General features: G+C 24.8%; 1 pseudogene; it reads left to right on the forward strand.

The window, feature by feature from the left end:
• Positions 1–13,304: 13,304 nt before the first annotated feature.
• LOC124931130 lies at positions 13,305–14,633 on the forward strand (annotated as a pseudogene).
• The last annotated feature ends 6,870 nt before the right edge of the window (positions 14,634–21,503 follow it).

The raw sequence follows: 21,503 nt of genomic DNA on the forward strand, positions 1-21,503 counted from the left end.
TTACCGAAGGTGTTATTTCCATATTTTACCTTTCATTCGACCACTACTATAAATTATGAGTAACCTTATCTTGATTAGAGAATACAAAATATTTTTTCTCTTATTTATATATATATATATATATATATTGTTAATGTCATCACATATGGATCATAGTACACAAACAAATATTTTACAATTCATGTCATAAATTCTCTTATGATATTTATAGGTAAATAATGATGTGATAGGAAAAACATCACTTGATGTTGTGCAATGAAAGTTGATATTGTGGTATGCAATTTATTAATAATTAAAATTTTCTTCACATTTCAACATTTCAACTTTCTGATTCTGAATTTTGATTTCATCTATAGCTTAGAGGAATTCCAAGCCAATGATTCAAGACTTATGAATTGGTTGAAGAATTTATTATATATGGTGTAAAGAGGATGATTGTAGATTTTAGTCCACTCCTTATTGGAAAGCTGAAGGTAAATAATTATATTATATTTTTAGATGAAACTCCATTTTTTTATTCTTGAATCTTAATCCCCTATTTACATTGATAAGTGTGACTTTGTCTTTTTTGTTTTTTCTTGTTTTGTAATTGGCCTTATTTCGGTGATGCTGAATATTTTTCAAGAATTTGAAGACCTTGGATCGACGAAAAGAGCTGTCGATATTTGTCAAGAATTTGGTTTCACCTCTCTATTCTGAATTCCAAAATGAATTTATTTAAGTATAATTATAATTCTTTAATCTTTCTTTCTTAATCTATTATATATAATTGTTTGAATAACATTATACACACATCCATTTTTATTGCAGTATATTATTCATCGTACAAATCGACCTTCATGAGTTCAAGTAAGTTTTCTTTTCTTACTTACTTTTATATTATCTTTCTATATAAGTTTATATATAAAGTGCATGATACATTTTTAGATGCATGATAGATTTATTTTGATGTAGGATAGATTCAAATAACAAGAATTCTAACTTTTTAAGTTTGGTAAAAAAAAAAATAAATCAATATCATATCTTTAATATCAAAATTTATAAATTAAAATTTAATTTTCACAATAATCTTATAAAGTTATATTATTCATTTTTATTTTCTATAAAAACGTTTTTCTAAAATAAAGTATAATTTAAATTTAAATTTTACTTAAATTTTGTTAAATTATATTTATTAACATTTTCATTCTTTGTTTTAATAAAATATAATTTAAATTTTAAAATACATAAAATTTTATTTTATTATATTTATTTAACTTTTATATTAATAGTATTTTTAAAATTTATATCATCTAAACTTTAAAAAAAAATTATAACTTTTTTTTTATCAAATATAATTCAAATATTTTTAAAATAATTATAATTATTTTTATATAAATATAATTTCTATATAAAAATTATAATTTTAGTTTAAATTTTAAATACATAAAATATTATTTATTTTTTTAATTATATATTTCTTATAATAAAATTAATATATATTTTTAAATATTCTTATAAGGTTTTTCATTAACTTTACATTTTGAATTAAATTTTATATTCATCGTCAATTTTTTAAATAAGCTATTAAATTTAGTACTAAATTATTTTCATTAAATTTAAATTTTTATTAAATTTATTAATATTTTATTTTTTATTTAATCAAATATAATTTAAATTTTATTTTTTAATAAAATTTATTTTCATAAAATTTAAATTTGCATTTAAATGATTAAAAACTTATTTTGCATTATATTTAATATGTTTTTCTATTTATTCAAATATAATTAAAATTTAAGATACATAAAATTTAAATCATAATTATTATTTATTTAATATAAATATAATTTCTCTATAACAAAATATATTTTAATTTAATTTTTAAATATATAAAAAGTTTTTTTTTTGTTTTTTACTATTAAGTATATTTTTTTTAAAATATTATTATCATATTGATAATCAATTTTAAGTTTTGAATTATATTTATATTAATCATTCATTCATAAAAATAATTTTATATTTTACATTAAATATTAAATTTAATTTTGAATTAATTTTTTTTATTTTGTTTTTATAATTTAAACATAATTATTTTTTCTATAAATATAATTTATTTATAAAAAATATTTTTTTTATATATATATTTCTTATATTTAGAATATATATTTTTTAATATTATTTATAACTAATTTATACTATGAATTAAAGCGTATTAACTTTAAATTTGTATTAAAATTGTATTTTTTTTCTATTTAATCAAATATAATTTAAATTTTACATTGAAATTATTTTTATTAAATTAAAATTTGTATTAAACTTATTAAAATTGTGTACATAATCTATATAATCAAATATAATTTAAATTTTACATTTTAAACTATTTTCATTAAATTTAAATTTGTATTAAAATATGAATTTTTTTATTTAATAAAATAAAATTTATATTAAAATAAAACAATTCCTTTAATTATTATTATGTTTAATTATTTATTATATATAATAATAATAATTTCTTTATAACAAATATAATTTTAGATTAAATTTTAAATACATAAAATAATATTTATTTTTTTAAATAAATTACTAAAAAATTTGAATCTTGAAAGGATGTAATATAGTAGCTCGATATGGTTAAGGGACAACTTAGACTTCAAAAATAGTTGTCTTCAAGCTCTACGTAAAGAGTGATCTCTTTACCTGCAAACTTTCCGGTTCCGCTCGTGGATATCTCGGTCAACATCGTCGTGGACACAAAGTTAATCGTCTTCAATGTAGTAGAACCTTGTTATTCATAGTCATTCCTTCATATTCAAAAACAAGTCTGGATTCAAGGTAATTTCATTATCTAATTCAAATTTTACTAACTATTTGATGTTATATCATATGTTTCTTAACATGACATATTGAAGTTCTAAAGGTTCTCAATTCTCAAAGTCGTGGATGTCGAACTATCATAGTGATGGTGTATTGCCTATGGCTTTCAAAAGAATCCTAAATGACAAAATGAATTTTTTTTACCGAAGGTGTTATTTCCTTATTTTACATGTCATTCGACCACTACTATTTCCTTGTTTAAAGAATGCAAAATATTTGTTTCTCTTATTTATATATACATATATATTGTTGTTAATGTCATCACATATGGATCATAGTAGACAAACAAATATTTTACAATTCATGTCATAAATTCTCTTATGATATTTATAGGTAAATAATGATGGGATAGGAAAAACATCACTTGATACTGCTGCTATAAAAATTGATGATGTGGTATGCAATTTATTGATAATTAAAATTTTCTTCACATTTCAACTTTCTGAGTCTGAATTTTGATTTCATCTATAGAATGGAGGAATTTCAAGCCAATGATATGAATTGGTTGAAGAATGTATTATATATGGTATAAAGAGGATGATTGTAGATTTTAGTCCACTCCTTGGAAAGCTGAAGGTATAAATGATTATATTATATTTTTAGATGAAACTCTATTTTTGTGATTATTGAATCTTAATCCCCTGTTTACATTGATAAGTGTGACTTTGTCTTTTGTGTTTTTTTCTTGTTTTGTAATTGACCTTATTTCGGTGATGCTGAAGGAATCATTATTTTTCAGGAATTTGAAGACCTTGGATCGACGAAAGGAACTGTCGATATTTGTTAAGAATTTGGTTTCACCTCTCTAGTCTGAATTCTAAAATGAATTTATTTAGGTATAATTATATTTCTTTCCTAATTCTTTCTTAATCTATTTTATAAAATTCTTTTAATAACATTATACACTCATCTATTTTTATTGCAGTATATTATTCATCGTTCAAATCGAGTAATTTTTCCTTTTTTACTTAAATTTATATTATCTTTCTATATAAGGTGCATGATACATTTTTATATGCGTGATAGATTTATTTCTATGTAGAATAGATTATACAAATAACAAGAATTCACACTTTTTTAAGTTGGTAAAAAAAACCAATATCATGTCTTTAACATCAAAATTTATAAATTAAAATTTAATTTTCACAATAAATTTATAAAATTATATTATTCATTTTTATTTTCTATAAAAACGTTTTTTTAAAATAAAATATAATTTCAATTTTGCTTTAATTTTGTTCAATTATATTTATTTACATCTTCATTCTTTGTTTTAAAAAAATATAATTTAAATTTTAAAATATATAAAATTTTATTTTATTATATTTATTTAATTTTTATATTAAAAGTATTTTTCAAATTTATATTATCTAAACTTTAAAAAAAATTATCACTTTTTTATCAAATTAAATTCAAATATTTTTAAAATAATTATAATTATTTTTATATAAATGTAATTTCGGTTCTGCTCGTGGATATCTCGGTCAATATCTTCGCGGACACAATGTTAATCGTCTTCAATGTAGTAGAACTTTGTTATTCGTAGTCATTCCGTCATATTCAAGGACTAGTCTGGATCTAGGTAATTTCATTATCTAATTCAAATTCTACTGACTATTTGTGGTTATATCATATGTTTCTTAACCTGACATTAATTTTCTAAAAGGTTCTCAATTCTTAAAGACGTGAATGTCGAACTATCATGGTGATGTAGTATTGCCTAAATTACCGAAGGTATTATTTCCTTATTTTATCTTTCAAAAGAATCCTAAACGACAAAATGATTTTTTTTACCAAAGGTGTAATTTCCTTGTTTTACCTTTCATTCGAACACTTATATATAATAATAATTTCTTCATAACAAAATATAATTTTAGATTAAACTTTAAATACATAAAATGTTATTTACTTTTTTATATAAAATACTTAAAATTTTGAATCTAGAAACGATGTAATATAGTAGCTTGATATTGTTAAGGGACAAATTAGGCTTCAAAAAATAGTTGTTGTCAAGCTCTACATAAAGAGTGATCTCTTTGGCTGCAAACTTTTCGGTTCTGCTCGTGAATATCTCGATCAACATCGTCGCGGACACAAAGTTAATCTTCTTCAATGTAGTAGAACTTTGTTATTCGTAGTCATTCCGTCATATTCAAGGACTAGTCTGGATCCAAGGTAATTTCATTATCTAATTCAAATTCTATTGACTATTTGTGGTTATATCATATGTTTCTTAACCTGACATTAATTTTCTAAAAGGTTCTCAATTCTTAAAGAGGTGGATGTCGAACTATCATGGTGATTGAATATTGGTGATGGAATATTGCCTAAATTGGTGATGGAATATTGCCTAAATTACCGAAGGTATTATTTCCTTATTTTACCTTTCAAAAAAATCCTAAACGACAAAATGATTTTTTTTTACCAAAGGTGTAATTTCCTTGTTTTACCTTTCATTCGAACACTTATATAAATTATGAGTAACATTATCTTGTTTAAGGAATACAAAATATTTATTTCTCTTATATATATAATATATATATATATATATATATGGTTGTTAATGTCATCACATATGGATCATTGTACACAAACAAAAATCTTACAATTCATGTCATATATTCTTTTATGATATTAGTAGGTAAATAATGATGGGATAGGAATAACATCACTTAATGCCGATGCAATGAAAGTTGTTGGTGCGGTATACAATTTATTGATAATCAAAATTTTCTTCACTATATGAAGTTTCAGATTCTGAATTTCGATTTCATCTGGAGGATTCCAAGCCAATGAATCAACATTTATGAATTGGATGAAGAATTTATTATATATGGTGTAAAGAGGATGATTGTAGATTTTATTCCACTAATTCTTGGGAAAGCTAAAGGTATAAATGATTATAGTCTATTTTTAGATGAAACTTTATTTTTTTTGATGCTTGAATCTTAAACCCATGTTTACATTAATAAGTGTGACTTTGTCTTTTGTGTTTTTTCTTGTTTTGTAATTGGCCTTATTTTGGTAATGCTGAAGGAATCGATCTTTACAGGAATTTGAAGATTTTGAATCGACGAAAGGAGTTGTCTATATTTGTCAAGAATTTGGTTTCACCTCTATAGTTTGAATTCTAAAATGAATTTATTTAGTTATAATTATAATTCTTTCCGTTTTCTTTCTTAATCTATTATATATAACTGTTTGAATAACATTACACACATATTTTTATTGCAGTATATTAATCATCTTAGAAATCGACCTTCATGAGTTCAAGTAAGTTTTTTTTTCTTACTTAACTTTATATTATCTTTTTATATAAGATGTATGATACGTTTTTAGACAGATGATAGATTTATTTTAATGTAGGTTAGATTGTGCAAATTATAATAATTCCAAACTTGTTAAGTTTGTAAAAAAATAAATAATATCATATCTTTAATATCAAAATTTATAAATTAAAATTTAATTTTCACAATAAACTTATAAAATTATATTATTTATTTTTATTTTCTATAAAAATGTTTTTCTAAAAACAATATAATTCAAATTTAAAATTTGCATTAAATTTATTAAATTAAATTTATTTACATATTCCTTCTTTGCTTTAATAAAATATAATTTAAATCTTGAAATATATAAAATTTTATTTTAATATATTTACCTAATTTTTATATTAAAAGTATTCTTAAAATTTATATCAACTAAATATTTTTTAAATTTTTTTATTACTTTTCTTTTTAATCAAATATAATTCAAATATTTAAAAAAAAATATAATTATTTTTATATAAATATAATTTCTCTATAACAAATTATAATTTTAGTTTAAATTTTAAATACATAAAATATTATTTATTTTTTTATATATATATTTCTTATAATAAAATTAATATATATTTAAATATTCTTATAAGGTTTAAATTTACCTTTTGAATTAAATTTAATATTCTATTGTTAATTTTATAAATAAGCTATTTATATTTAGTATTAAATTATTTTCATTAAATTTATTAAGATTTAATTTTTTAATCAAATATTATTTAAATATAATTTTTTAATTAAACTTATTTTCATAAAATTTAAATTTGCATTTAAATTATTAAAAACATATTTTGCATTATATTTAATATGTCTATCTACTTAATCAAATATAATAAAAATTTAAAATACCTAAAATGTAAATCAAAATTTTTACTTTAAATTTTATTAATTTTAACATAATTATTATTTATTTTATATAAATATGATTTCCCTATAAAATAAATATATTTTAATTTAATTTTTAAATACATGAAAAATATTTTTTAGTTTTTTACTATTAAGTATATTATTTATTTTGTTTAAATATACATATGATATTTTTAATTAATTTTAAGTTTTGAATTAAACTTATATTAATCATTAATTCATAAAAATATATATATTTTAAATTAAATATTAAATTCAATTTTTCATCAAAAAAACTCTTATTTAATTTTTATTATTTTAACATAATACATTTTTATATAATTATAATTTATCTATAAAAAATATTTATTAGTTTTTTATTATATATTTCTTTAATGTATAATATATATTTTTTAAGATTCTTTACAACTAATTTTAAGCTATGAATTAAAGTCGTATTTACATTAAATTTGTATTAAAATTATATTTTTTTTTATTTAATCAAATATAATTTAAATTTTAAATTTTAAACTTATTTTTATAAAATTTAAATTTGTATTAAATTTTGTATTTTTTTATTTAATAAAACAATTTCTTTAATTATTTTATATATATAATAATAATTTTTTAGTAACAAAATATAATTTTAGATTAAATTTTAAATACATAAAATAATATTTATTTTTTTACATAAAATACTTAAAATTTTGAATCTGGAAACGAAGTAATATAGTTGCTCGATATGGTTAAGGGATAATTTAGGCTTCCAAAAGTAGTTGTCGTGAAGCCCTGCGTAAAGAGTGATTTCTTCGCTTGCAAACTTTTCGGTTCCGCGCGTTGATATCTTGGTCAACATCGTTGCAGACACAAATTTAATCGTCTTCAAAGTAGTAGAACCTTATTATTCATATTCAAGGATCAGTCTGTATCCAAGGTAATTTTATTATCAAATTCAAATTCTACTGACTATTTGTGGTTAGATCATATGTTTCTTAACCTGACATTGATTTTCTAAAAGGTTCTAAATTCTTAAAGACGTGGATGTCGAACTATCATGGTGATGGAATATTGACTATGGCTTTCAAAAGAATCCTAAACGATACAATGAAAAAAATTATCGAAGGTGTTATTTCTTTATTTTACCTTTCATTCGACCACTACTATAAATTATAAGTAACTTTATATTGTTTAAGGAATACAAAATATTTGTTTCTCTTTATATATATATATTTATTTATTAATGTCATCACATATAGATCATAGTAGACAAACAAATATTTTACAATTCATGTCACATATCCTCTTATTCATGTCATATATCCTCTTATGATATTTGTAGGTAATAATGATGGGATAGAAAGAACATCACTAGATACCGATGCAATGAAAGTTGATGCTGCGGTATACAATTTATTGATAATTAAAATTGTCTTCACTGATTTCAACTTTCTGATTTTGAATTTTGATTTCATCTATAGCCTGGAAGAATTCCAAGCCAATAATTCAAGACTTATGAATTGGTTGAAGAATGTATTATATATTGTGTAAAGAGGATGATTGTAGATTTTATTCCACTCCTTCTTGAGAAAGCTGAAGGTATAAATGATTATAGTATATTTTTAGATGAAACTCTATTTTTGTGATTATTGAATCTTAAACCCATGTTTACATTGATAAGTGTGACTTTGCCTTTTGTGTTTTTTCTTGTTTTGTAATTGACCTTATTTCGGTGATGCTGTAGGAATCAATATTTTTCAGGAATTTGAAGACCTTGGATCGACGAAAGGAGTTGTCGATATTTGTCAAGAATTTAGTTTCACATCTCTGAATCTCCAAATTGAATTTATTTAGGTATAATTATAATTCTTTCCTCTTTCTTTCTTAATCTATTATATATAACTGTTTGAAAAATATTATGCACATCTATTTTTATTGTAGTATATTATTCATCTTAGAGATCGACCTTCATGAGTTCAAATAAGTTTTTTTTCTTACTTAATTTTATATTATCTTTCTATATAAAATACATTTTACGTTTTTGATAGGTTTATTTTGATTTAGGTTAGATTGTGCAAATTATAAAAATTCCAACTGATTAAATTTGTAAAAATATAAACAACTATCATATCATTAATATAAAATTTTATAAATTAAAATTTAATTTTCACAATAAACTTAAAAAATTATATTATTGATTTTTATTTTCTATAAAAACATTTTTCTATAAAAAATATAATTTAAATATAATTTTTTCATTAAATTTATTCAATTATATTTATTTACACATTCCTTCATTATTTTAATAAAATATAATTTAAATTTTAAAATACATAAAATTTTATTTTATCATATTTACCTAATTTTTATATTAAAAGTATTTTTTTAATTTATAACAATTAAACATTTCAATTTTTTTTATTACTTTTTTTTAATCAAATATAATTCAAATATTTTTGAAATAATTATAATTATTTTTATATAAATGTAATTTTTCTACAACAAATTATAATTTTAGTTTAAATTTTAAATACAAAAAATATTATTTATTTTTATTACTTATATATTTATTATAATAAATTTAATATATATTTTTTAATATTCTTATAATTTTTATAATTAAGTTTACCTTTTGAATTAAATTTTATATTCATCTTTTATAAATAATCTATTATATTTAGTATTAAATTGTTTTGATTAAATTAATTATTTTTTAAAATTTATTAAGATTTGGTTTTTTTATTTAATCAAATATAATTAAAATATAATTTTTTTAATAAATCTTATTTTCATAAAATTTAAATTTGCGTTTAAATTATTAAAAACTTATTTTTTATTATATATAATATGTTTTTCTATTTAATCAAATATAATTAAAATTTAAAATACATAAAATTTAAATAAAATTATTATTTTAAAATTTATTATTTTTAACATAATTATTATTTATTTTATTTAAATATGATTTCTCTGTAACAAAATATATTTTAATTTAATTTTTAAGTACATGAAAAGTATTTTGTAGTTTTTTATTATTAAGTATATTATTTATTTGTTTAAATATACTTATAATATTTATAATTTATTTTAATTTTTGAATTAAACTTATATGGGAATATAATTTTGAGTAAGCGACTTTATTTATAACTGATTAAAAATGAGAGAGCAAATATGTATTAAAAATTAGAGTAGAGCGGGAATTTGGTGTCATGAATGGTGTCGAGAATGATGTGACAACACGTGATTCGACTTAGAAAATGAAAATTCTCTCTCCTATTAGATTTAAGTCCAATAACGTGTTAACATATCATTTTTAACATCATTCATAACACCAAATTTTCGACCAAAATATGCATTTACTCTTACATATATATCCAAATTAACCATAACTCTCGACCCGACAATCTGGACACTTTGAAAATTAAGTATCATTATATATATATATATATATATATATATATATATATATATTAGTTAGTTAAAAACTTGAACTTGTTTTTTTTTGTTAGGTTGCAAGTTCGAAACATACATATAGTATTTTTATTTTATTTTTAATCGTTTTAAGTTTATGTGCAGGGTCAACCCACAATCCGACCTAAGTATCAATTTACTCTCAAATATATATATCAAAATTAATATATATTATCAAAAAAGAAAAAGTAACCGCCCTAACCACTTAGAGAGAACTGTCAAGCCACTTAGAGCAAAGTGTAGGCAGCCCAAGTCCACCGGCCCAACACCCGACCACGCAGAGGCCAAGCCCAAAGTATTAACAAACCAATCAAATTAAGTGACTTCCATAAGTGACTTATTTATTTATTTTAACCTTAACTTCTTCCACCCACGTCTTTCCCCTTATCCATAAGTGACTTTTGAATTCAATTGAGATATTTTTTTCATTTGATAAAAAGCTAATTATTGAGTAAAAAATAATTTTGAAACTTAATTCAGAATTATTGCTTGTTCCTTGAGATGTAACCCAAAATAAAGGAAAAAAATAAGTTTAGTTGTCTAGGATGTGAGAATATGAAATTACTTCATTTGAAAAGAAGAGGATCATCATTTTGTAAAGAAAGAGGAATTGTTTAAATAAAAACAATTTAATAAAATTAGGCTCCCTATTATATATAGTTTGATGGAAAATAGGAACCAAGAAAAACTTGTGAAAGCACATCAAACAAATATTAAATTGAAAGTTATTGTATATTATAAAATTTATCACTATTCACATTCATCCATTCTCTCATTCCACACTAAAATACTTGAGTGAAAATCGAATTTTTAACGTTTTTATCTTGTAAACTAAGTTATAAATAAAGTATAACTATATATAAAAAAAATTGTATATAAATATGCTTGATAGAAGTATTATGATAAGTATTATAAAAATGAAAAATTAATTTTGTCTTTTAATATTTTAATTAAAATGTTAATCTTAACTTTATTTATATTTTGTTATTTTTATTTACTATTATCATTTTTTCTTAATATTTTATATTATTTTATTATTTTTAATTTTTAAATTTTAAAAGGTTAATATGAACTCTTATCTCTTGGTTTATTTAATATTCTTAAATATTATAATAATTATATTTTTATTGTAATATGAATTTTCACTATTTTAATTTATAATATTATTAATGGATTGTATATAAATAAATATATACTAATTATTTAATTATGTTATTATGTTATTATTTTATTTTATTCTTTTATTGAATAATATTAATTAATAAAAAAATATTTAATACTTAAAAATCTACATTAACATAAACTAATGAAAGCATGTCAATGGTTATGTGGAATAATTTTATTAAAAAAATTACATATAGTTTCTCTTTAAATTTATAATATTTTTATTACAAAAATACTCTTTAAATAAAACTTATTAAAAATATTTAAAGAAATAATTAAATCAAAGTTAAAAAAGAAAGATAAGATAATTATGAATCATAAACTATTTGTGTCAGAGTTTGTAGGGGGAGAATGGGTAAAAGATTATACTTACCTTTCAAAGAGATTATTTAACTTTGCATAGAGAGAGTGAACATTGTATGTATAATACAATTTTTAATCAAATAAAAATAATAAATTATCCTAACTTTTCAATCAAATAATTCAACTTTATGTTTTACACGATAACAATTATATATTGTCAAACAATTCACAGATTCGTGTGAAACGTTGGTTTGAAGTTTATTTAAAATCATGTAAATCATGTTTTACATGATATTTGCGGTATAGAAAACACTTATTATAATATTTATAATTCAAAAATTATTATAATGTTGAATTTCAAGATAATCTTTAGTTTACTTATAATTCAACACTTATTATAACCGTTATAATATTTATTTAACAATAAGAATATTTTAATATATTAAATAAAATTTATAGGAATTTTTATAATTATAATGTTTATTTAACAATAAGAGCACTATGTCTTTTTGTTTTTAGATTCACTCACTAATATTAAAAACATTTTAAATAAAAATAATAAAAAGAAGACAAGAACAAAATGGGTTAAATATATTAATACAAGTGAAATATAAAAACTATAATATTTGTATAACTCGTTACATAATTGAAACTGAACTAAGGATGTAAATGAGCCGGGCCTCTCGTGAGCCGCTCGGTCAAAGCTCGATTCGAGTTCGGTCAAAATCGAATTTGAGCCGAGCTTAAGCCAACTCGTTTAATATTCGAGCCGAATTCGATCATAGGTAAGACTCGCTTGATGGCTCGTCGAGCTTTTTCGAGCCTAATCATTTTTTTTATTATATTTTATTTTTTAATGAAAATTTAAAACACCCATAAGACTATTTATGGGCTTATTGTTTATTATACCGATACCAAAGTTATTGGTATATAAAAGGAATGCGATTTTCAATATTTTGATATATCAAGATATACTAGAGTAATATTTAGACTATCCACAGCAGGGTGTCAAATAAGATATCAAATGGGTGTTAAAATAATATCAAATGGTGCAGCAGAGTATCAAAATTAAGTGTTAAAATATGGGTATCAAATTTTGATACGGGACCAAATTTGATGTGGCCCAATCACAGCGTGCCAAGTGGCAGCGCTGGTGGTTACTTTTTTATTTTTTTTTTCAATACACTTTTGCATAATAATTGATAAAAAAAAAATATATATATATCATTATTTTTTATTTTTCGAGATCTATAAATTGACTTGGTTTGTGTCATTTGGACACCAAAAATATTCTGAAATTTTCCACCATATTATCATCCTTGTTTGTATCACCTTTCTTCATATCATCATATGGATATTCCTCCAGACCCTTTCAATCTCGAAGAGATTCAACAACAATGGGAGTTGGAGGAATCTTTAATCAAAAGGCAAAAAGAACTTCTCGAAGAGCTTCAAAGGCAAAACAATCGATCACGTAAAAGAAATTCTATAAACATGGACCATGGAGCTGCCCATCAGAGGCTCATGGTCGACTATTTCGATGAGCCATGCACTTATACTGAAATGCAATTTAGACGTAGATTTTGTATGAGAAAGCAATAGTTTCTCCGAATTGTAGAAGCCGTAACAAATTATAACCATTACTTCACCCAAAGGCGGAATAATGCAGGAAAGCTTGGATTGACGCCGATCCAGAAGTGTACAGTTGCCATGCGCATGCTTGCATATGGAGTAGCCGGGGATGCCTGTGATGAATATGTGAAAATTGGAGAAACCACTACACTTGAGTGCACTCGTATTTTTTGCGAAACAATAATTGCCTTGTTTCAAGATGAATACTTAAGACGACCAAATGGGGAAGACTTGCAGAGGTTACTCAAAGTTAGACAAGAGCGCGGTTTTCCTGGAATAATTGGAAGTATTGATTGCATGCACTGGGAGTGGAAGAATTGTCCTAAGGCTTGGCAAGGGCAGTTTACTAATGGACACAAGGGCACATCAACAATTATCCTTGAGGTAGTGGCATCTTATGATTTATGGATATGGCATGCTTTTTTTGGCATGCCTGGAACATTGAACGATATTAATGTATTAGACAGGTCACCAATTTTTGATGACATTGAGTCTGGTGAAGCTCCTACTGTGAACTTCACTGTGAATGGCCGACAATACAATCTTGCTTACTATATTGTTGATGGAATCTATCATAAATGGCCCATCTGTGTCCAGTCAATTCAAATGCCCCAAGGAGACAAAGCGCAGTTGTTTGCACAACAACAAGAAGCATGCATGAAGGATGTAGAACGTGTATTTGGGGTACTCCAAGCACGGTTTGCTATTATTCGCCAACCAGCTAGGATGTGGAATATTGATGGCCTAGGTAAAATAATGAGGGCATGCATAATTTTACATAATATGATTGTGGAGGATGAACGGGATTTGTATTCACGAAATTGGGAAAATATCGACTTCGAACGTTCGAATAATTCTGGGTCTAGTTCCTTAGTTAATGTCCAAAGAGAAGTGCTACCTCAATTTCAAGTGCATGTTCAAGGCCGATCTGAATCAAATATTCATACTAGGGCCGATCTACGTGACAAAGCACAACATATTCAATTGAAAAAAGATCTTGTCATGCATATTTGGAATAAATTTGGAACAACTCAATTAGAGTTTTAAAAACACTACTTAACAAATTATCAATATTTAGAGTGTTTGTTTTCTTCTTCGTTTTAAATAATATTTGTATGTTTGATTTACCAAGTGATGAATAATATTGTTTGTGGTTAAAAAAATGAAATTATGTATAAATGATGTGGAAGTGAGAGAAAGTGAAAAAGTAATTTTGATATCTTGAATAACACTCTGCTGTAGGATATGCTAAAAAGTGGCTGTTAAAATAAGTGTTAAGCTGACGTGGCAGGGTGTTAAATGAAAAAATTTGATACTCTGTTGTGAATAGTCTAAATTAAAAAATATATATTATTTAATACTTATAAGGAAATAAATATATTGATATTAATTTAATTACGGAAATATAATTTTTAAAAATTAAATAAAAAAAATATAATTATATTGTAATATTATTTAATATATGTAATCTCAATATATTATATTTTATAAGATATAAAGGTATTTTTATTATACTATAAAGTATTTTATTTTTCAAAATTATTTTGCAAAAAGACTCAAGAGACTGTCCATAGATACTTCTTCAACAAGCTTACATCTCGTTTCGAATCCCTAAATCTTGTTCAGTTATTGTTCTCTTTAAGCACTAAATTTATATAGTAGTTGTTGACATAACTCATTGTGTTTGTTTTGATTTTATTTATTTATCGGGATAAATGACATATTTAGGAGTGTAGTTGAAGAGTTTTATCAAGTATAGAACTCTTCTAATATTTTGTCATTTAGAGAACTCTTCTTACATTTGGTTATATTTAACACTCACACTAACTCTGTTAACATTTTTTAACGTCATTGACACATGTTATTTATTTATTATTTTTTTTAATATCAAACAAATTAAACCTAAATTTATTTATTTATTATTATTAACCAAACAAAAACCTACGGCGGCTCTCCAATTACTCTTTCTCATCGATTCAGATTTCTTCAACAAAATCCGAATCTCTTTTTTCTCTCCGCATCACCGTCAACTCTGTAACAATTTATCTGTACCAAGTCGGTTTCAATGGTTGAACGTTACTCAGGTTACATCCCACTGTGATGCTAAGAACGACGATTCAAATTTCAAATTCAAAATTTTTGCTGAAGCTTTCACAAATATGAAATCGCTTCAGCTGAATTCTTAGTTCATATGGACAGAATATATCAACAAGCACTTACATTGGCGAAACCACGTTTTGCATTACCATATGGCTCATCGGATTGGTTCTATTTGCACAATTGATAGGTCAAATGTAGGTAAGTATTCAATTATAATGGGGAAGTTTTCATTGTTCGTTTGTAAAAAATGTCTAATATAAGCTAAATTATAGTTGTGAAAGTCATACCCGGCAACCATGATCGTGTGACTTGAAGAATGGAGAGTGAAATGAAGAGATACAGAGGAATGAAAGGATGAGGCATCGACAGTTACCACCAGAATTACAGGAACGAGTTCATCGATTCGTTCAATGTTGTTGATGGAGTCCAAGTCTCTGATACCTTTGACTATAAGAAACAAATTATCCATTACTCTTCCGTACGATAGTATCTGTGATAATTCTCTAACTTTTCTCCGACCAGCTCTTCATTTCCACCGTCACGGGAACTAACATTCTCAAGTAAACAGAGTTTATCGATGTCGTCACGGCCCTCTTTGAATATCCCATCACCTCGTTCAACATCATCAATGTCGCCCTATGATTGATCGGGATTTATCGCTAACGTTGTCCACGTCTTCTTCATCAATTCGAAAATCTCGTTGTCATCGACCTCATCAATTACTGCGGTTTCTTCCTAGAGACCGAAAATGGAACGGAGCAATGTCAAGTAAATATGAATGTTCAACAGGCAACCATCTTTCCAATGGCAGGATTCCGAGGCGGTTGAACTCATGAGAGAGATGACAGAGTTGTAGAGGGATTCCAAATTTCGAGCAGCAGTATCGAGAGGACGGAGGTCGACAGATCTAACGAGATCACGTAGATGAACAGTGGCGGTTGAGTTGTTGTCTAGAGGGATAAAACGGTGGCGGAGAAGGACCACATGCGGTAATCATAGGGTTCACCAAAGTCCGAGTTTCAGATGGAGGAGCTCCAATTGGAATTTCGTTGACTAACGGGATAAGTTATTGTTTGGTTAATAATAATAAAGAAATAAATTTCGGTTTAGTTTGTTTGATGATAAAAAAATATAATAAATAAATAACATGTGTCAATGACGTTAAAATATATTAACAGAGTTAGTGTGAATGTTAAATATAACCAAATAATGTAAGGAGGGTTCTCTAAATGACAAAAAATTAGGAGAGTTCTATAATTGACAAAACTCTTCGACTACACTCCTAAATATGTCATTTATCCCTTTATTTATCTCTTAATATATTAATATATGTCTATGGAAGAGACATCAATTCCACTTAATATAAATATCGGTGTAGTTGAAAGTAATGAGGTTCTTCCTAACTACACCCAACAAGACACACAAGAAAATGACAAAGAAAAACAGGATAAAGGGTTCCAAACAAAGAAAAAGAAAAAAACTTCAGAAGTTTGGAATGATTTTGACATATTGGAGGGATCAAATAAGGTACGTTAAGTTTCATTATTAGTTATCTAAATTAGAAACTAAATTTTAATCACTTATATGATTATTTCTTTTTACAAAAGGAAAAAACTTATCAAGAAATTATTCTTTTAACATCAAACTCTTAAGGTAAATTATATTTTAGTTATTTCTAATTTGTTTAATTTGTTTTTCTAGTGTAATTATTATATTATTATTTGAGCATACTATAACTTTATGTTAATGAATGTATTTAGTAATACAGGTGGTATGATCGAGAATTTTTGATTGAGATGACCATGCATATTGCTGAAATTTGAGATGAACACGCATGACACATGCCGCTGAAATTTTATGTTTTATGAGCTATATTTTGATTTATGGTTGTCTTTTTTTTATTAAAATGTAACTAAGGATATGAAATATTATTTTTGTGAACTAGTGATTTATGAATGGTGATTTATATGTTTTTAATATAAGATATTTATAACCTAAAGAAGCACGAAAGAATGAATGTAGGAGATATATTTAAATTCGAGCTTCGAGCTTATCGGGCCTATCGAGCCGAACTCGAGCCTATGGTTATTTGATCGAGCCGAGTTCGAGCTTAATATTAAAAGCTCGATCGAGCTCGAGCCAAGCCAATAAAAATCGAGTCGAGTCTAACTCGAGCCAGGGCTAGTTCGAGCCCGGCTCGGCTCGTTTACACCCCTAGACTTAACTACTAGTCAATGTTTGTAGAACTCTTTAGATAAATTCAGTATTGATAAAAGTCAAGTGAAGGCCTTTCACATTCGCACGTAGTCAAGCCTATCGGAGAAAGTTGAGACTACAACAGTACAATAAATGAAGTGTTAGTATCCATGATCAAACTTTTATTCCAATATTGTGGAACTGATACTATAACCGTGGTTGACATTGAAATTGAATACTAAAATAGTAAAACAATTAAAAGTTATTAGTAAATAATGACTTCAAATGAATACCAAAACTACTGTAGCTGGGTTAAAATAGTGAAAAAACGTAATTATTTTTGTTTGACTTATTTTTTTGTTATTTTTCTTTTCCTTAATTTCTTCTCTAAGGAAATTTTCAATCGTTTACTAGTGTATGTTTTCTTCTTTGATTCTAGTAAAAAGAACTCAATACCGACTATATATGCTGACCATAACAAAAATCGTCGTCATTTAGCATATCAACGCCAACTAGAACAAAATTGTCGGTATATGAGTTATTATTACCAACCACATACATAGTGATCGTTATTGGTATCTTTATGATTTTAATGCCCTGTGTATACATCTTTAGAAGAAAGTATATCAAGCAAATCTGATGCCCACCCCACCTCATATTGTGCCGGAATGGATACTAATATTAATTTGTTAAAATTATCCTGAATGGGTTTGTATTTATTTTTTAACCCAATTTTTTCCTACTTTTAATCAAAGAAGCTCCTAAAGAGTGATGGTAGATGACCCATTCTCAAATACACAAAGTTAATTTTCATTGACGTTTTTCTCTAATGGGCAGATGATGACGATGATAATTCATATTCTTCATGCGTTCCAAGAGAGTAAACTATCCAATAAGGTTATAAATCTCTCCCAAATAAACAAATTAACCTGTTACCAATTTCGATAACTATATCTTATTGATGTTATTATATACAATTAGGTTAAGAAAATAAACGAAGATAAAAAAGGAGATTGTACAAATTCTTGATAATGAGGACAACGAAGTGGAGGAGCTGTATTGGCTACCACCACCGCCTAAGATCAAATGTGATTGAAGAAGATGCGACAATAAAGGAGTTTCGGTAAGAATTTTATTGGATGATTTGTAAAAATTGTTTTTATTCATTGGACTTTGTATATTACTACTAATCAGATAACAGAACCAACCGTTAGAATCATTTTCTCAATCATCAAAAGATGTCATTAAAGCTGTAGAAGAAGATCTTGTTGAAAGAGGTCGTGATGCAGATCACGAACTAGGACAGGGAAGGACTTAAGTAGGTTCGAGTTTACAAGGTTTAGTCATCTTGATTTTGGTTTTGATCGTTACTTCATTTGATATATATATCACGCTTTAGTAGAACATGGAATGCTTCATGATATTAATCATAGTGACTTCTTTTGTTGTGATTATGTAACGGATATATATATATATATATATATATATATATATATATATATATATTGTATTGATCCAATAGTATAGATAAATTCTTCAAGTTTTATAGTTGTAACAGTTAAATTCTATTAGTATTAATTCGAATTTTTAATATAGTTAATTAGTTAATTAGATCTACTTTTATAAATAGTTTTTTTATTAAATTTATGGATTACGTTGGAAGAAATAATAGTTTCATTATTTTGAGTTGTGTTCTAAAATTCACATCTTATTCTTCTTGGTCACACCTTATTCTTCTATTGACATTGCATCCCCTTCTTGATCATTCTTCATTATTTTTTCAATTGTTTCTATGACAAACTTTGGAAGTGGCGTAACTAAGTAAACGAATTGTAACAATGGTACTAGAGCTGTCAATTCTCTAATTGTGGTTTGAAAAATTCGACAAATTAATCTTTTCTCTCCATCAACTCCTTCCGCAAGCATCGATACGATTTTTTTTTCTCCCTCTTATGCAAGATCCGTAAAGTAGTTCTTATAACACAAAGATTGGATATAAAATTGACAAGACAATATTCATGTATTATTTTACGCACGGAAGTAAAATAGAATTCCCAGAATTCGACAACAAAAATGTAGATGAATGGATATGTGCAGCGGAAGAATATTTCAGGATTAACGACATGCCAACCGACATTCAACAAAGAATTGCAAGATTTTATTTCAGAGATAATGTCAGATTCTGGTATACAAATTTTAAAGCTTGTTTAGATCCTAATATGGTGATTACATGAGATTTTCTTAAAACTGAAGGCATAAAACAATTTGGGTTATGTTTGGAAGATGAACCAGTGCTCGATCGTCAAATTGTAATAGAAGAAAATTCAGATGTTGTACATGGTGAAGAACTTTTTTCAGAAATTACGGTACAAATTCTTGAAAATGAATCGAGTTGCTACAAATACAACATTATATCTGAACAAAGACTTCAAAATGACCTTTCGACTCCTTTATTGATTCTACCAAGAAAATACCACTATAGAAGCTTCAAATTGTAATAGAAGAAAATTCAGCAAATTGTTTAGACAGTGAAGAGGTTGATGCTTTGACAAATGAACAAGTGCCCGATCGTCAAATTACAATAGAAGAAAATTCAGAAAATCATTCAAATGTTGTACATGGTGAAAAATGTTTATCAAAAGTTCCGGTACATGGTGAAGAATATTTTTCAAAAGTTGCGGTACAAATTTTTAAAGTCGAATTGAGTTGCCACAAATACAATATTATATCTCAACAAGGACTTCTAGCACAACCTCTAGATTCCCTTGTTTAATCATTAGCGGATTTTACCGAGAAAATACCACGAGATAAGCTTTCTAACGAAACTGAAGAAGCGACTCACCACTATCTGAAATTCTACAAAATAAAACACAAAGACCGAATCAAAATTTTGAGAAAACTTTTTCGGATTAGCAAGTTAACTAACTAACCAATCCATAAAATTTAGTTTTTGATCAACAATATTTTATTTGATTTTAATCTTTAACTTCTTATAATAATTTCACCATCTTTTTTAGATTAAAAATATTTTCTCATATGGCTTTGTTATCTTAATATTTTTTATAAAACGACATAATGTCATTAAATAAAAAGACCCGAAAAGGGTGAAGAATTTTAAGAGCTCGTGATTTAGGCGGCAAAACAATTTTTTTGTCAAAAATGAATGAATCAACAAGATGAAAACAAAAAAAACAACCAAAATGAGAACAAAATTGAAGGAAGCAATCAATGAAACTTAGAGTGCCTTAAAATCATACGTAAGAGTAAATTTCTCATATGCAATATTTTATCTTTGACAAATCAACCAATTTTTTTCACAAGTGAGAATTCGTCTTCACATTCACATCATTTCGAACCCTTGACAACTTTCATGCGTTCCTCTCCATCCAAATATGATAAATAATGTTTGTAATGAAGCACTTGAAGATATTTGAACTAAAGTCATTACCTTTTGTCTTTACAATTACATCAAATTCCTTTATTTTCATATCAACTAATCAAAAAAATTTATCATATTTTGTAGAAGAAAAAATTATTATTTAGATATTTCTCAATTTCTTGAAAAGAGGTGATAACTTGTTAAATTTAACCCAAAATTTTGTTGCCAAATTTTTAATAATA

Source organism: Impatiens glandulifera, chromosome 1 (genome assembly GCF_907164915.1).
Source record: "Impatiens glandulifera chromosome 1, dImpGla2.1, whole genome shotgun sequence".
Taxonomy (NCBI): Eukaryota; Viridiplantae; Streptophyta; class Magnoliopsida; order Ericales; family Balsaminaceae; genus Impatiens; species Impatiens glandulifera.